The sequence below is a fragment of the Pseudorca crassidens genome, chromosome 4 (genome assembly GCF_039906515.1).
Source record: "Pseudorca crassidens isolate mPseCra1 chromosome 4, mPseCra1.hap1, whole genome shotgun sequence".
NCBI lineage: Eukaryota > Metazoa > Chordata > Mammalia > Artiodactyla > Delphinidae > Pseudorca > Pseudorca crassidens.
Window position 1 is genome coordinate 19,393,270 of NC_090299.1, and position 16,788 is coordinate 19,410,057.

General features: G+C 38.5%; 1 protein-coding gene across 7 annotated transcripts in view; it reads right to left on the reverse strand.

Annotated features, from left to right (window-relative positions):
• Positions 1 to 14,003, reverse strand: part of BLTP1 (bridge-like lipid transfer protein family member 1) — a 208,573-nt gene extending 194,570 nt beyond the window's left edge. For 5 of the 7 annotated variants that reach the window (XM_067735147.1, XM_067735148.1, XM_067735149.1 and 2 more), the window contains exons 1-2: positions 13,761 to 13,930; positions 12,222 to 12,309 (exon numbers count right to left, since the gene is read on the reverse strand). The gene's annotated coding sequence lies outside the window, so the exon portion shown is untranslated. The other 2 variants (XM_067735145.1, XM_067735146.1) reach the window with 2 other exon arrangements.
• Positions 14,004 to 16,788: the final 2,785 nt, after the last annotated feature.

Below are 16,788 nucleotides of genomic sequence, written 5' to 3' on the forward strand. Positions count from 1 at the left end.
ATTTTAAAATTTGCCATAAGGTAAAGCAGAGTAAGGCAGGCACTTGCACATGGGGGAGAGAGGGACCGGAGTCTCAGTGGCCTAGAGTAGAATATCAGAGCCAAATAATACCTTTAAATACCCTAAATTAAATACCCATTTGTGCGGTGAGGAGGCTAGTGGAAAAGTGGCAGTATTTCAGGGTACTGAAGCCATAGCAGGATGAGGAGGCAATACTTGCAGGGAAGAGGTCAGGCACAGGGTGCTGGAGACTGAGTGGAAGAAGGAGGGTCCAAGGCAGGGGGAGAGGGGCAGGAGAAGCAGTCCAGCTCAAGGTGTCAGAGCCCGGGCGAGTGAGGTCATCCACACAGGCAGGTTGCCTGGTGCAGGGTGTCAGAACCCAAGTGGAAGGCATCAGAACCCAAAGAGATGGGTAGAGCTTCCATGCAGGAGGGCGATCTGGGGTACTGCATTGATGCAGGAGCAGGATATGAAGGGCGAACACCTGGGAGATAGCCCATGCAGGGGATGGAGGAGGGGATTAATCAAGTAAGTAAATATACCAAGAATAATGGGAGCCAAGTTTCTCACTGCTAGAGGATATATAAAGGAAGAAAATCAGAATTAACCCTGTGGTGTTGGATAAGAACTGGAGGTACAGTTTTCAATATAAACGGACATAGAAACAAATATAGCTGTAAATGTATATATGTATATGCATGCGTATGTTCATTAACAGGCCCTGAGAGCAGCAACACCCCAATATAAAGAGCAGAGAACTTTTCTTCTAAAAACAGTTTTCTATTAAGAGAGCTCCTTGAAGAAATGGCTGATTCCACAACTAGGGCAGGGAAAGTCAAGATGAGCCTTGTTTTCCAGAAAGGAAAGAAGTATTCAAAGAACGATGGGAACATGTCAAAAGGACATAAAAACCAGAGGCTCCCACTGGCAAAATCTGGGACAATTTAAGCAGTAAAATAAATAACAGTAATAAATTACAACCCATTTAATAAATACAAATCTATGAGTCCATACGAATATAAATAATCAATTAAATTTTGATGAGCAACAGGATACTCATATCATCTCAAAATAACTGCCCCCCAAAATAATTATTAATGACAAAGGGAAAAAGAGGAACTCTGAAAAACCTGGCAACTAATTAAGTGATCAAAGTAAACACCATCAATATAGGGACAAATCAAAATCGTGCAACTTTTAATAGAAGAAAACAGCCTCACTTCCTTGATATTCCTGCCAAAGATACATAACCTGAATCTAATCTATCTTGCCTCTCTCTTCTGAATCATAATGACCAATAGAGATTGTTTTAGTCATCTTTGTATCCAAAATACCAGTGACAATGCCTTGAACACAGCCACTGTTTTCAAGTATCATATCATTTTAAATGGCATTTTTATCTATTATGTAAGAAGGTAACACTGATCTACATGTTTTAAGACATGTTCTCTCAATATTTTCATGATTCACCTATATTCTTCTCTTCATTCTTCCTGAAATCCATGGTACTCATTTCAAAACTGCTGTCCACATTAGAAAAGAAATTGTGGCAATTAATATTTTAGTGGCATACAAAGAAAAGCATGAAAATGTGAAACAGTTTAATCAAACACAGCAACAACCAGAGATTTATCAAAGTCCCTAATTTAATACCACCACTACTACCAACATTCTTAGAAATAGCTTTCCAAAAAAGATTACTTTTCAAAATGAATTATCTGTAAAATCTTTTCAAATACTACATTCAACCTATTTTCTCTTCCACTAGCATGAAGGAATAAAACTATCTAACATCTAATACTTGCATCATCAGACTTTTAAAGATAGAACTCCAAATCTTGATTGGTCCTACAAGAATAGAGGTCATCCTACAAGTCAATACAAAAAATACAAATAATCTGACAGAAAAATGAGAAAATATATAAACAGGCAATTCACAGAGAAAGATAATCAATATCACTAGCAATCAGGGATAATCACAATTTATCACCCACTATAAGCGAAAATTAGACTGAAAACTATATTGGCAAAAGTATGGGGAAATGGGCACTTATACAGTTGATGGGAGTAAACTGCCTTTATGAAGACCAATTTATCAGATACTATAAAAATGTACATGCCTTGACTTGAATATTTCAGTTCTAAGGCTCTATTTATTTCTCAGAAATACTTAGACACAAAGATGTTTTTTCAAGGACAATCACTGCAACATTATATATCACACTGAGAAAACAGAAAAAATGTCAATTAATAGGAAAATAGTTAAATAAATTATGGTACACTCTTACCATATAAATACTATTACCATGTGAAATAATATGCAGCCTTTTTAAAAGAATAAAATAGCTCTATAGGGGATAATACAGAGAAATGTCCAGGATACATGTAATGTTAGCAGGAGAAAAGCAAGTTGAGCAAAAATATGTATAGTATTCCACTTACATTTTTAAAAAAGACTATCCATTATGTGTATTACATATATACACCATATAGATACACTACATATGCATGTACATATATGGTGTATGTATATGTATATACTTTTATTAATCTGCAAAAACATTAGCTAAGCCATTTCCTCCGAGAGCAGTGGGAGGAGATTTGGGGGAGGGAAAAGAATCAGTAAAGCAGGACTTTCACTTTTACTCTTGATAACTAAGTATTATTTAAATGTTTTACAGTTGGCTTGTAATTCTTCCATAATTTAAAAAGGAAAAAGGGAGGTGGTGGCTGGAAAGCACGACATGACAGGCGAGAAAGGGGCTTTTTTTGCCCAAGCACACACCCCTTGGCCTCTCCTTATAACTATGGCCAAGGAATAGGTGTTTCCCAACCCAAAAATATCAACTTGATCTTCTGTCATTCTACCATCATGTCTTTCCTTCTATGGTTCTTAAATCTTTGTCTTTTTGAAAAATTATAATGCAAATACCAATCAATATGAAACTCAAAGCCTTCATCAAAACATCAGAAAGGGCTTCCCTGGTGGCGCAGTGGTTGAGAGTCCGCCTGCCGATGCAGGGGACACGGGTTCGTGCCCCGGTCCGCGAAGATCCCACATGCCGCGGAGCGGCTGGGCCCGTGAGCCATGGCTGCTGAGTCTGCGCGTCCGGAGCCTGTGCTCCGCAACAGGAGAGGCCACAGCAGTGAGAGGCCCGCGTACAGCAAAAAAAAAAAAAAAAAAAAAAACCATCAGAAAGATCAGTTAACACCCTAGCAAGAATTATTTGATTTGATAGCCTTGAGTGTAAGAATGGAAGCTGAACAGCTGTACTGTTCTAGAGAGGGGCAAGCTACAAACAAGGAAGGAAGTAAAGAACACTAACAGGAAAGAGACTGGAGGAAGGGAGAAAGAGGAAGCAGTTACCAAGGGAAAACAGAAGAGTCAAAAAGGTCCTGCTTCAGGCTGTATTGTTCCAAAAGCAGACCATTATGTGGATTGAGAACATGGACTCTGTACTAGACCACCTGGGTTCAAAAACCAGTTCTGACATTATAGCTATGTGATCATGGGCAAGTTACCTAACCACTCTGTGCTCTATTTCTTCATCTGTTAAATGAGGACACTAACAGTACCTACCTCACAGAGTTGTACAGTGAGAATTGATGAGTTCAGATACGTAAAGCATTTAGAACAATGTGTAGCACATAGTAGATAATACATTGTGTAAATGCCTGATACTGGCAACAAATGCCATTGGTGTCTTGCCCATAAACTGCTGACATTCACCTCTACACCAGATGATTCATTCTGAACACCTGTAACATCCTACTGTAGGCTGCTGTCTGGCTGCAGGAACATGCTCAGTTTGTACTCCAGGGCAAGCCAGAAATGCCAGAGTTAATGTCAATGATGGCTAGGAATTTGGTGGGTAAACACCTGCAGCTTCCCTGCTCTTGACTTGGGATAACTCTGAGGAATATTTTATTTAGTCTCCGCGAGTTCCTCAGTGGTAGTGAGCTCCAGATGCCCACAGTGGTAACTGTACCTTAGCATTTACCACACTGTATTGTAATTATCAGTTTAGAAGTCTGTCTCCCCACCTAGACAGCTAACTGCTCTTTAAGGATATGCTTGCCCTATTCATTGAGTGTGCAATATGCAACAAAGTTCCTGGTATGCAGTAGTCTCTCAATAAATACTTGTTTCATAAATGAATGAAATAAATGCATCATTATAAAAAGTACATAATTATGAGCTATTGCCAAAGGTAAGCAAGTATTTCCACTGTACTCAAGGCCAAGAGAATCCTAAATGATCTTTTTCACACTCAAGAAAATTTGGTTTTCATTCACTTGAGTTTAAGAAAATGATAGCAAAATATCCTTTTGATAACCCAATTCCAAATATAACAAAAATGAAGGAAAAAATTAATCATACTCAAATCCCTCATGCAACAATAAAGTCACAATTATTTGTATTAAAAGGCATTCACATACCTTCAGACCATTATATTAAAGTTCTTTGAATTTAGTCACAGTTCCTTTTCCATAGAGGAAACTACCTGGGGTTTTGTTGTTTGTTTCTCTGTTTTTTTAATTTTTTTTGAAGTATAGCTGATTGTGCCAATCAACTATAGTTTGGCACAAGATTGTTGTGCCCATCTCTGCTGTGCAGCAGAGTGACTCAGTTATACACATACTGACATTCTTTTCTTTTATATTCTTTTCCATTATGGTTTATCACAGGATATTCAATACAGTTCCCTGTGCTACATGGGTTTTAAGAGTTGGCAAATATATCGACTTCATAGCTCTCCTTTAAGCTTCATCAACATTGGCATTCTCTTCAACATCAAGCTTGAATACCTATTAGCACACAGCAGCATTCTGTATACTAGAAATTCTGTGAAGTATGCACTTTGTACACACTTTTGCATTGCTTGCCCATAAACCAAATTTGACTGATTTTACATTAACTGTTATAGAATATACACTTTCTTGAAAACTTTTCAGGTACGGTTTGGTTTCTGTAAATATGTAAGAAATTACCTTGATATACCTTTGTAGAGGTCCCAATTTCAAAGTCATTTATATCTTCCTTAATTAAGAAGTCAGGTAATTGACCCAAAGAGCTCAGTAAATACCAACACAAAGGAACTGCCAAAACAGACTGCTTAACTTTCCTATGGCATAATGACATCCCAAAACAAAAGTAAAACACAAATCAGATGGCAACATTTTTATACAAAATGAAGTTTCAAGAGCGTTTAATTCATTTGAACTGTTTCTACAATGGCTCAAGTAGTCTGAGCACTCAGCAATCTAAAGGCAGTGGGCCTGAAACAAATAACTTTGTGATGCTCCTTCCAATTCTATGCCGCTACACAAATAAAATAATACAAAACAGAAAAGTACCTGCAATTGAACATCTCAAGCAAAAGAAATATGTAAACATTTATATTTAAGAGAGTATTGGAATGCATATAAAGGTTGGTGTTACCAACTGAGCATATAGTGATTTGAAGAGCCCTCTATGCCTAAAAAAATTTGCCCATCAGGATACAAGGCCTAAAATCCCACCATCCATTTCTTCAAATAGAGTACCAACCAATATTCTCTCTTAAAATGCAAAGATATCTTTCGAGTATCTCAATAATAGCTACCACTAATTATTACCATGTGTTATTAGTATAAATTAATTCAATAGATTACTTTTCTCATTAACAAGCAAGATCCAGGAATATCACAAAAGACCTGAGATTCCTGAAAATGGGAAAAACCTTAAAAAGAAGACAGTGAGCAAAAAAGCAAATTTAGTTTCCTTAACAAATGTGGTCAGGGTTGGCAGCTTTGTGTACATAAAGCAAAATTATATAATGTCTTATTCTGTTCATTTAAACAAACAAAACAGACAATTATCCTCTTAGATCAAACAGATTGGGAATAATCCTCTCTACCTAGAGGACCCTTTCAGCCCCAGGATTCTACATGCAACAAGCACAATTTGACCTATTAACTATTAACTAACTCTAAAGACCAACAGAATAAAGTGGTAAAGTAACAGTCAGAAATAACAGAAATCAAACAGAATAGGCTTTAAAGCAGATTTGCAACGTAAAGCTCCCTCTCTCTATCCCTTCTAGCCCTTCCTTAGCTGTGAGATAACTGGAGCAAGTTACTTAATCTCTTGGAGCCTGTTTCCAAGTTGTAAAATGGCCATCTCTTCCTTGAAGAGCAAACATAAAACTGAGCAAAGTGTTTGACAAGAAACACATTATAACAGTGGTAGCTAAGCTATCATTAATGTTCTTTTTTAAAAGAAAACCAGTTCAACGCAAGGTGAAAGTTAAAAAACCATAAGATGCACACCCGTAAACAATGACTCATGTATTGTTAGTAAAAGATAAAAATATAAAAGAGAAATATATATATTTAATTAAACAACAGAAATTTATAACAAAGAAGAAATTAGTTGATATAAATGACAATCAAAAATGTATTAAATGCACCAAACTTTTGGACAGCATGGGCCATGAGTCTAAGGAGCACTAAAAAAAAAAAAAAATGTATTAAGTTAATATGAATAACATAGCTCTAAAAATACTACTGAGATTCTTAAAAGCAGATCAAATACCAAAGTTCAATGGTCACCAGGCAATTACTGCTAAAGTATTGATATTATTCAGATATGGTGACCAACGATTCAAACAGTATAAACCAACAAACTAAACAAATGTAGAGTACCTTTTAATATCATAATCTGTGCTACAAAAATGGTTCTTCATGTCAAACATGGAAGAGTTTTTAACATCTAAGAAGTCATATCATTCAATAAAAATATTGCACTTTAGCAAACCTCACTGCTATAGCCAGAAATTTATGCTGGTTCACCTAAATATTCATAGAAAGCACAAAAAACAAAATGAAACTCTTTAAAAACTGTAGAAAGCATATCTACTAATAATGGGGTAAAAAGAGCTAACTTCAACTTCTCCAAATCTAGAAGAAACCATGATTTATAAATATTACCCACCTCCATACAGCACACCAGAAGTAAATACTACCTTCAGCGTATTCTTCAATATGGCCAGCGATACAAAGACATCAACAGAAAGTGCCATGAGTGAAAAGTTTAACCCTTCCACTTCTGCATCCCATAAATTGATTAGTTGTGGGGTTTTGTTTTCACTTTTTGTACTGGCTGGTGAACACAATCTACAAGTTTCTTTTAATTCTTTTAATCTAGAATTCTATACATCCCTTCCATATTGATACACCAGAAGGCATAAAACTTTAAGAAAACTAGCATCAGCAAAGTAAAATTCTAAAGAAGGTTTCTTGTAATAAAATCAGTATTTCCATTTTCTTATCTGGCTCTTAATTTTGTTATCTTCTGCCTTAAGTCACATCAGAAAACCCCACCTAATATATATTCAAACTACTCACCCAATAAAGTAGGGTCTTTGGATATGGGGGAGAGGGAGGAAGAAACTGGTCATGTGTGTTTACCAACAATTTCATCATATCAAGTTCAAGGGAATTATTTTTTATTAGCATGTTGCTATGCAGAGAGCCCAAAAGATCCATTTAATAGCCAATTCCTATGAACTGAGAACACTGCTGTAATCGAAATTGAACTTCTATGTACCTAGTAAAACAAAAAAGCCTGCTTCAGGAAAAAATGCAGATGTGACCTTATACAATACTACTGGTGATATCTGACACAGTATTTTAAATGGATATGGAGCTGTATAGAAACACACTTTCCATATACATCAAAAGTGACAAAGTCCAATAAGGTGAGTAGTTTATAAAGTTTAGACTGTAAACATTTTGGACAATGTTATATTATTCTTTGAAATGTTCATGCCATGGTATTAACTCACCATTATAATGATAAAATATAGCTACCATAAAATGGCTAACATTTATTCACTGCTTGCTATGTGTCAGGCACTGTTCTAAACACTTTACATGTATTTACTGATCTAATTGTCAGAAATAACTACCTACTTACAATTCCCCATTTTACAGATGAGGAAGTTGTGGCAGTGAGAAGCTAAGCACAAATACGGCTAAGACATGGCTGACCTGGGCTTTGAAACTAGACAGTCGGGCTTTAGAGTCTGTGTTATATTGCCTCTCATATCATATATGTTCACAGAAATCAGCCTGTACTTGTCTTTTAGTCCTCAATTTCTTTGCTGGGAAAAATGAGTTCTTTCCTTCTACCTCTAAATTCTAGTTTAGGAGCTAATATTAAATGTTACCAAAATCCATATTTTGGTATAAAAAATTCATATTTTGCCCACTATGGCATTTTTTTCTCCTAAAAGAATCCTCTATTAAATCAAAGGTCAGCAATCACTTTTTAAAATTAACTACAAGAGGCAACACATCAACTTATTGAGCCTAATTAGCGGCAATGGAGACCAAAGGGTAAAGTGAGCCAAATGTGACTGAACCACCTCCCCACTTTTCTGTACTTCTCTCTCACCTGGATATAAAGGCTGAATCTACATATTTTTAAAGAGCTTATTTGCTGCCCTAAATAAACTGACAATTGATAGAATTGTGGTAGTTTTTAAATATGTCCAAAAAGTATTTGATATTCCTCCCTTCAAGAGGTAGAGCTTAAGTCATTCCCCTTCCAAGTGTGGGCTGGACTTAGTGATTCAGTTCTCAAAGAACAGGGCAAAGCAATGGTTTGTGACTGAGTCAAAAACGGCATCACAGCCTCCTCCCCCTCCCCACCCCCCTCTGATCATCTGCTCCAGGGGAAGACAGCTGCCTTGTTAGGACACTTCAGAAGCCCTAAAGAAGTTCATGTGGTGAGGATTTCAGGCCTCCGGCCAACAGACATGTGAGCCATCATGGAGGCAAATCTTCCAGCCCCAGCTGAGCACTCAGTTGATTAAAGTCCCAGCCAATCAACTACAACCTCATGAGACCTGAAGCCAGAAGCAACCAGTTCAGTCACTCCCAAATTCCCAACCCACAGAAACTCTGAGATAATAAATATTTGAAGCCACTAAGTTTTGGGATAATTTCTTACTCTGCAATAGATAACTAATACAAAGTATGAGAAAGGTAATTTTGTGAGATATCTGCAAGCTATCTCTACCCTGATGGTCCATACCTGCCATCTTAAGCTGAACTACCCTCACTCCATTCCTCCTCACCAAATGATCAGGAGTCAGCAATACCACACCAAGAAGGCTACCAATCACATGACTGAATCACATACTCTTTCCACCCTAATGGGAGTCTCCTGCAGGGACTCCGTGGACCAACTTCTACCCTGTCTCCTACAAATTTATCTGTATCCATAATCATCTCCACCTCCTTCCCTCCTGTCTCGGGAGAGGTCTATCTGAGGCACCCTTGACTTGCATCTTTGTATTCTATCCCTTCCAACTTGGTTAATGACCTTGCTCCACCAATTCTTCTCCTTCACTCTTCTATCTTCAAATTCTCTTTTTGATGGCTTCTTATCCTCAGCAAATAAAGACTGTAAATGTATTCATATCATTCGTACCTTTAAAAAACAAAAACCCTCTCTCAAACTCATCTATCTATCTATTTCAAACTATCTCTAACTATCCCGTTTAAAACCAAACTTTCTGAAAGAGCAAGTGACATTACTTATTTCAATTTCTTATCTCTTAGCCAGTGTGAACTGGATCCACCTATATAATTGCTCTTGCTGAAGTCAACGACGTAACTGACATGTCCAATGGATATTTTTGTTATCCTTATTTTATTTGATTTCTCAAAGATGCCTAATACTCATTCCTTTTCTCCAAACTCAGCTCTTCCACTTACTTGTGACTCTGCTGATCTTCTCCCACTTCCCTGCCCACTACTTCATCTCTTTTGAGGTATGTTTTCCTTCCATCTTACCCTTAAATACCCTTAAATATTAGTGTTCCCCATGCTCATTTCTCTTCTTTTACCCTATGTTTTTCTCCCTGACTGATCTCATCCATTCCCACTGCTTTTCACTGCCATTTATAAACTGTGACTTCAAATTTATATCTCAAGCTGAGTCTTCTTCTTAACTCAGATCTGTATATACAACTGCCTAATGACATTTCTTGGAAGTCACAGATGCCTCAAATATAATAGCCTCAACTGAACTCATCTCCTCCAACCATGTTCCTCAATCTATTTCTCTTCCTATATATTCCCTCGGTAAATGGCCCGGAATCCACTCAGTTTCCCAAGCCAGGTGTCAGATAATTCATTTATTCTGAAAATATTTATTAAACATTAATTATAAAATTAAAAATGATAATGGCTAGAAATCACCCTGACTCCACTTTCCCTCAAGACCACTAAATCTTATCCATTCTATCTCCTTTATATCTATCTAATCCATCTCCATCCCTTAAATCCCATTTACTCTACTGTGCTTCTAATTCTCATTTGCCACGTGGATTACTACAATAGCCTCTAATTGACTGCCATGCTTCCAAGCTCATCTCTCTCCAATTCATCATCCAGATTGTTGCATCTGACCACGTCCCTTCTATTTGTCATATATAAGTTCCCTGAAATTTTCTCAAATTAAAGAGTTAATTTTCTTAATCTCCCATGAACTTTTGAAATTCTATCTCTATCTTTTTTTAATTTATTTTTTGAGGTAACATTGGTTTATAACATTATATAAGTTTCATGTGTACATTATATTCGTACTTCTGTATAAACTACAATGCGCTCACCAACAAAAATTTAGCTTCTATCCATTACCATACAGTTGATCCCCTTTTCCCATTTCGCCCTACCCCCCCCCCCATCCCTTTCCCTCTAGTAACCACTACTCTGTTCTCAGTAACTGTGTTTTTGTTTGGTTTGTTCATTTATTTTGCTTGTTTTTTATATTCCACATATGAGTGAAATCATGTTATTTGTCCTTCTCCATCTTATTTCAGTTAGCATAATACCCTCAAGATCCATCCATGTCATCACAAATGGCAAAGTTACATCTTTTTTGTATGGCTGAGTACTATTCCATATATATATATCTCACATTATTTATAATAGCCAAGATATGGAAAAAACCCAAGTCCCCATCAACAGATGAATGGATAAAGAACATGTGGTCTACTACTATCTCTAACATGGAAAAGAGTACACTAAAGTGAAGTCTGTAAGAATCCTAGTTTCTCACTGTACCTTAAAGTAGCTCTAGTAGAGTGCCTTCCTTTATTAACTAAAATAATATGAAAGAATTATTATAAATACAAACACTTACTGTATGAGTAGTGCTGTTTTCCTAGTCTTTTACATAAACCAAAAACATCCTTGCATATAAAACTTTTTAAAAAGATATGGGTTCAGGGACTTCCCTGGTGGTACAGTGGTTGAGAATCTGCCTGCCAATGCAGGGGACATGGGTTCGATCCCTGGTCCAGGAAGATCCCACATGCCATGGAGCAACTAAGCCCGTGTGCCACAACTACTGAGCCTGTGCTCTAGAGCCCACGTGCCACAACTACTGAAGCCCATGCACCTAGGGCCTGTGCTCTACAACAAGAGAAGCCACCGCAATGAGAAGCCCACGCCCCGTAGTGAAGAGTAGCTCCTGCTCGCTGCAACTAGAGAAAGTCCAGGAGCAGCAACGAAGACTCAATGCAGCCAAAAATAAATAGATAGATAGACAGATAGATAGATAGACAGATAAATAAAAGATATGGGTTCACAAAAATCTTACCTTCTAGAAAAAAGTTCACTACTCTAGTACTCTCCAGGGCCATGATGACCACTACTCTTAACAGAAGCCTGAAAAAATGCCTGACGTACGGTACTCAATAAATATTTATGAAATTAATTAAGATTTTCTCAATCATGTTTAACCATGTCTTCTACTATTCTCCATTGAACTCATAGTGAAAAATATACTTAAGTTCAAACAAACACAGTATTCTATGAAGAACAAACCAAACGTCAACTAATTTTCTTCCTTTCTTTTTAAAACCCTTTATAATATGGGCAGATTAATGAGGAAGCAAAAGAGAGAAAAGAAGGTTGACACTTGATAATCAAGCCAACGATTCCCTTCTCTTTCTCCTGCCAATACACAAGCTAAGCACATGACTCAACTGTCAGTCACACAGCAATAGTTCAAAAGTCAGGTAAAATGAATGGCAGGTCACGTTATACACTACTGTCACCCCACCCCCATTCTTAGACCATTCTATCAGGTTAAATTACAATTGAAGAAGAAAGTCAGATTTCCTCTATCTGAGCTTTAACTGAAGACCCAAAATATTTACCAAGTTTTTTTTCCAGAGTCTGTAATGTTCTGTTTTTCCTTTTCTTGATCTTCAGAAGGCCTGTCTGCAGTGTTTCATCTCAACACACCTGAAAAGATCACCCATTTTAACCAATTATACAAGATATTCTGGCTTTATCAGCAGTTCCATTTCAGATTAAATGATTTGATTACACATGCACCTGCGTGCGTGCACACACAAGTCTTTAGTGTTAATCCAATATTACATTTCCTTCTTTAAAGTTTCTGAACAAGAAATACTCCTAAAACTAGAATAAGACCACTATTTCCGAACTACAGTCTTCCAAAGGTTTCAAAACCACTGTACTTATGGAAAGGGCATGATTTTGGTAATCAGAGGGTTCTAGAGGTCAAATCCTACCTTTAAAACATACTCCTTGAAAAAGTTGTTCTCTCAAACTGTTGGGTCCTTGCTGGCAAGAATGGTGCCTCAGTTTCCTTCCTATTCCCACCTGGCACACTTTTTATCAAATGAAAATCACCTTGCAAATCCTCACGATGTTTGGGAGTGGTAAAGCACACTGATTAAGGGACTCGAAACTGGAGTACCATTACCTGATCTAAATCACAGCTCTGACTTTCGACAAGTTTTTTAGGGCTGTGGGATTTCGTTCTCTCATCTATAAAATGAGAGTAATAACAGACTTTACGTGATAGGATTGTTATGATGATTAAATAATATATTCACATAAAGCATGTACCAATCAATACTTATTAAGATAAATGTTCTGGTTAATTCATCTATTTTTATACTTATGTATCTAGTGAACTTAAATCAGCTTCATTGCCATGCACAGAGTTGAAAGCAGCAACATGAAACCAGTTGAAACTTAGACGCTTGAACAGTCATGGAAAACAATGATTTCCTTACAGAGGAAATTTACAAGAACTCTTTCCCTTTAACAAGCGTCCCTAACTTGCGTCTGTCAAAACTAAGACCAAGAGGAGCGGGAGGGGGACAATTCTGCAGAGGGAAAATCAACTTCCCTTCACCCTCCTTTGGTCAAAAGATGTTTCCGCTGAAACGTACTCTTCCATAGTGTAGACCCAGCAAGCACCAATCAGAATACAAACACACCACGCCTGGGGAGTAAAGAGGGTTTCTAAGGCTCCACCGCCCTTGGTCCAAAATCGACTCTTAGTTAACCAGTATGGGGTCTCCTGCAGCCCGGTGCAGCTAACAAGGCTGAAGCCAGAGTCTGCAGGTGCACGGTCCTTCCCATACACCCGCAGGTGGGCGTCGCCCGCCCGCCATACCATCACCCAGGGGCCAGTTCCTGCATTCAAGCCCCCAGTCACCCATCATGGCCCTTTCTGGCCTTCTCATGGGCCTTCGACACCCGGTGTACAAGTCCCCGTGCTGCAGGTAAGGATGGCAAACGAGTAAGAGATGAGTCGACGCCGCACCAGGCAGTCGCGACGAAGCCACACCTCCCTGATTCCGACCAGATTGAAGTCCAGAGATGCTGGGAAGAGTGCTGCCCACCCAAACCCTGCTCAGCCGGACCCATCCCCTCACCTGAGCGAGCGCCGGGGCGGCCCGGAATCGCTCTGGTCTCTCTCCGGGTGATGCCGAGGGCCTTGGGCGGCGGCGGCGGCAGCTGCAGCGCCCAGCCGGACACGACCTGCTGAGCGCTGCGCGGGTCTACACCCTCCAAACCCGCCACCCGGACCCGCCGCCCGAAGTCCAGCCCGGGGCCCCACCTCTGACACAGTTGGGCGGAGGAGGATGGGAGGGGTCCGAGTTGGGGCCGGGCGGCACTGCGGCTGCGTCAATTGGTAACGTCATACGTCACGGCGCCGGCGCCTCGAGGCACGCCACCCGAGCCCCGCCCAGGAATTGGGACGCCCCGCCCCTTCTCCCCCTACTGGGCGGGCTGGGGGCGGAACCTCGACCTTGAGGCGGAGGTTAGGGACGGATTTGAAAAATCATTTCGCTACCCACCCTAAGGGAATGGTAATGAACTGCCTTCCTGAGGCCAAGAGGCAGATGAGCACAGGTGGGGACAGATCGCTAACAAAAAGGAGACCGGTGCTCTGATATGAAGAGAATCCGCTCTGAATAGAGAGCAAAACTTTTATGACTGTATCAATAAAGGGAGCTTCATTGTGTGAAATGCTGCCACAGCGAATCTATTAGAACTAAGTCTCTTATTGTTATACTACTGTAAAGTGGTTGATGCTCACCATTTTTAAAGAAAATGGCTCTTCATATTATTAGCGGGTACACCAAAGCAAACGACTTCCTGGAGTTAGAGGCTTGTTACAGATATTTTGCGCACTTCTTAGGTACAAATTGTAATAGGAAAAGTGGGAAACAGTCTTAGCTCTGTAAAAGTTTTCTGATTGCTTGGGGCAGATGTGGAGAATGCACATAAGACAACTAGAAATGCAAACGGTAACATACTAGTAATAGCTAACAGTGTCAAGCATGAGCGAGGCACTGTTCTAAGCACTTTTTATTTACTGACTCATTTAATCCTCCCAAAACCCTGTGAGGTAAATACTGTTATTATCCCCACTTATTTCCATTTCACAAATTAAAAACTCAGATACAGAGAGAGGTTTAATAACTTGCCAAACTGGAGAGCTAGGGTTCCCAAGCAGTATGGCTCCAGAGTTCATGCTCTTAAGCATTACTGTATACTGCCTCTTAAATTCTAAATGTCTAAATGTCTAGTCTGACTTCCTTGAGCTGAAGTACCACTCTCAGTAACATTTTTACATGGGAGTTCCATTTTTACCTCAAAACAACAGCTATGAAGCCAAATTTAAAATAAAGCTAGAAAAGGTTAATCACATGAGGTATTGTATTAACATTTATTGCATATAAGGAAATGGTGGCTCAAGCAGAAGTGGTTTATGAAAGCACTGGATGAAAGCCAAGAAAAGCATACACCTATCTTAGTTACTTCCACCTACTGCCGAGACACACCTGCCTCCCTTATTTGAATTAGCTCTTTAGAGTTTATTTCTGCACTTCTACAAAGAAATTAATTTCAGTAGTCTTTCTCAAAGTCTGGAGAATCTCAATCATTCTTAATCCTTATTCCCTAGTAAGGCTCCAGGACCCCGACAAGGATTCAAGTTTGCTACTGTCAAACATTCAACCCTGCCTTAAAGGGAAATTGTCCCAGCACAAGTTATCTGGAGTAGGAATACCAAGATGTGGTTCAAGTTCCTCAAATCAAAAACTAAACTGAAACTGAATTGCCCTGGAGCTAAGGGAAAGAGTTAAGAGGGAAGATGGGGGTGAAGTTGAATGTGGTCTTAATCTAACTACTGAGTGGACAGTTGGAATCTGAAAGTTTCTAACTCTTCCTTTCATCCCTAAGAAAAAGGGCCACCCTGTAACAACTACAGATATGCATTAGACAGCGTCCTAAAAATGAATTATTTATTTTAAAAGCTTTCTATTCCAAAGGTGTTTAATGTTGTGAAGATCGTTAAACTCTCTGACATTTCATTTGACTCACTAATTTTCATGACAAGGCTTATTCCCTTCACTTGTCTACCACCTACAATCACCTTTCACCAGCAAAGAAGAATACAAAGGCAAATGTCTCCATCCAGAGACTTCAATAAGAATTGCTCTAATGATGGAAGCCCTCTAATGATTTTGGGTTTTTTATTAACCTTTTTATTTTTTATTAACCTTTTACTTTGAAATAATTATAGATACACAGAAGTTGCAAAGGTAGTACAGAATGGTTTTGTGTACCCTTCACCCAGTTTCCCCCAATGGTTATATGGTTCCCCAATGGTTATATGGTACATAATTATAATACAACATGAAAACCAGGAATTAGACATTGGTACAATGTGTATATATAGCTTTATGTTATTTCATCACATGTAAAGTCATGTAACCATCACTGCAAACATGATAAGAGCTGTTCTGTTACCAGAAATATACCCCCTCATGCTATCGCTACCCCTTTATAGTTACACTTACTCCCCTCCATGTATAATTCCTAGCCTCTGGCAACCACTAATCTGTCTTCCACCTCTATAAATTTAATCATTTAAAGAATATTATATAAATGAAACCACACCGTATGTGACCTTTAGAGACTGGCTTTTTTCACTCAGCACAGTGTCCTTGAGAGCAATCCAAGTTGTTGCACATATCGATAGTTCATTCTTTTTATTGCTGGGTGTTCCACAGTCTGTTTAACAATTCACCTACTGATGAACAGTTCAGTTGTTTCCCATTTGGGGCTATTATAAATAAAACTACTATAAATAACTGTGTATAAGTTTTCTCTGTGGTCTACTGGTTAAAATATATATATATATATATATGCATGTATATATACGTGTGTGTATATATATATATATATATATATATATGACATTTTCTTTGTCTTCATTTCTTTTGGTCCACTGAAGAGGGCTATTTTTTTAAGTTGAGACCAATGTGAAATTTACGTCTTTCAGTTTTGTCTCTCCCCTTTGTTACTCTCATTTGCCACTCACTAGCTCACATGCAAAGGTCAGCCTCAAGTCTGATTAAATCAGGCTCTCATGGTCCCCTAAAATTATCT